This window comes from Hibiscus syriacus, unplaced genomic scaffold (genome assembly GCF_006381635.1).
Source record: "Hibiscus syriacus cultivar Baekdansim isolate YM2019G1 unplaced genomic scaffold, ASM638163v2 tig00110356_pilon, whole genome shotgun sequence".
Lineage (NCBI taxonomy): Eukaryota > Viridiplantae > Streptophyta > Magnoliopsida > Malvales > Malvaceae > Hibiscus > Hibiscus syriacus.
This window is the reverse complement of record NW_024062700.1, coordinates 1,300,286-1,302,697: the sequence shown is the minus strand read 5'-3', so window position 1 is coordinate 1,302,697 and position 2,412 is coordinate 1,300,286. Positions and strand designations below refer to the sequence as shown.

Genomic DNA, 2,412 nt, shown 5'->3' with positions numbered 1-2,412 from the left:
CATTAAGTGATAAGAAAATATGAATTTATTAATTATTTGAGCATGAAATATTAATTATTTTCTTTACTCTTCTCGTTATTTTTGTAAGAAAATGATATAGCATGGAATGTTATATAACTAGAAGATTTCATTAATTGAGGAATGCATGTTTGGTGCATTTGTATGTTTTGTGTTAAAAAAAATATTTATGTGAGCTGTTTGCTCATTTAGGTATGTTTTAGGACTTTTTTAAGCTTAGAAATGTTAAAAATTGAGTTTCAGCTCCAAATTTTCAAAACTTTAAGGTGGGTTTTGAAACATAGGGTTAGTCGATAAAAATATATATTTTAGATTGATCCTCAAAACTTTTATTATTTTCAATTAAGTCCAAACATTAGAGTATGAAACATTTGAAAAGCATTTAACACTTCTGATTTGCATAAGCACATTTACATTTTATGTTACTGTTTTACTGATTATTGATACTGAAAATTGTGGGAAGTTTAGACAAAGGCAAGGCATTTCTTAGTTTTACTCGATTCACTGGAAGGACAAATTCTAATCTTGTGATACAATAAAGAAAAAGAGGTGAAAATTTATTTGTCAATTCCATTGTTCCCTTCCTAACGTTCAGAAAACAGCCTCAACAAGGGCATGTGTCTTCTTGGGGTACCCCATACCAACCAAGTGGCTGACATAAACTCTCCCATCCTTCACAGTTGCCGCCGTGGCCAACCGATGGGCAGGACCCTTAAACTTCGCCACGACGGAAGCCGACTCCCATCCGTCGAAGCTCTCAACCAATCTCCCCGAAGGGTTCCCGGCGACAACCAGCTTGGTCGGAGAAATTAACTCGAGACCATCACCAAAGACTAGCGAGCCTCCATCCACTTGAATCAACTTGACTTCCTCTCCCTTGCTTAGATCAATCTTAAACAAATTGCCACTGAAGGTATGAATCACAATCAAGTAGCCATCGGGGTGGTAGACAATTCCGTTCAATGCAACCAACCTTTTGTACCACTCTTTTGGAGTGAAGAGTGGGCTTCTGATGACAGATAAGAACTCGCCATTAACACCAACTTCCAGATTTTGCTGGCTTTAGCGTCGGTAACATACGCATTACCATATGCATCTACTGCAACATCATCCGCAAAGGATTTCTCATCACCTAAGGATCAAGGTGGGGAAAACCGTTTAAAGTTTATTAAAAGCGTATTCTAAATCATATGTGAATATATTTGATATCCATTTAAATGTGGATCCAAAAATGAATAAAGCAATCTCGGCCCTGTCCCTACCCTAATTATTTGGAAGGGAAGAAATGCATATTTAATGTGTCATAATGTTATAAATGAATTCACTACATGGTAACATTAATATCAGATTTATGAGTTATGATCTGGCATTATTGGGCTCCAACATTTGAAAAAAGAAAAGAAAAAGGAATGTCCTTCAACAAAAGCAAAACGTCTATAGTTTAAGACAAGTTCGGATTCCAACACAATTCATTTTCAAACAAATCGACAAATTAAATGAAAGTTCTGGTTTTTTATTATTTTGTCTGAAAACTAGTTCTTTTCAGAAACAACTTAGGACCACCAATATATACTTTCATCTGTCTGTCCCATCATCATCTCCATGGTTTGGTTTAGATATTTTTAATATCAGATTTTCTAAATTTTTTATATTTCATAATTACATAAATCTAGATTATTTTTAAAGTTCTAGATTAAATCTGTTGAAGTGAAACTCTCTCATAGATGTATATATACAAAAAAAATATAATAATTCATTTAAACGTTATCGTTCTTTCAGACTAAAAAGAAGGGACAAATTATTATGGTGATACTTACTAGGGCCACTGAGCTGGGTTAAAAGGAGGCGGTTCCACGTGGACAAATCATAAGCCGCGAGAGCGCTGTATCGGTTGCGGAGCAAGTCGGCCACGACCACAAGCAGCCGGTTTCTGGGGCTGTCAACGGCGATGCCGAGGGAAGAATTTCCGGCCAAGTCAAAGTCTTTGACCACAGTGGCCTCTTGCAATACGAGACCCGGTGTGTAGTCGTCGGGAAAGTGGATTTCACCGACTCCACCTTCCAAGAAACTGACGAGGAATCGACGGCCTCGATCGTCCCACTTGGCGCACTCCCTGAAAAAGCCGGTGCTATGGTAGTGGAAAACATGGTTGGTAGGCTCGGCACGTTCTTCTGAGATGATGTAAGCTATGGGTATTGCTGATACGATGAAGACGAGAACAAGGAATCCAGGAGAGCAAAATCTAAGCGCCATTCTTTGATCTGTTTTGAGTTAGAGTCTGTTTGGGTGAATAGAAAAAAAGAAGACCGAAAATAATGTTATTGGAGCTGTGGAAAGAGATGAGTAAGAAGAAGGTTTTAATTAGGTAACCGCGTAAGTCCAAAAGGAAAGTGT

At 37.6% G+C, this 2,412-nt stretch overlaps 1 pseudogene; it reads right to left on the bottom strand.

Moving 5' to 3' along the window:
- Positions 1 to 465: 465 nt before the first annotated feature.
- Positions 466 to 2,412, bottom strand: LOC120121073 (annotated as a pseudogene).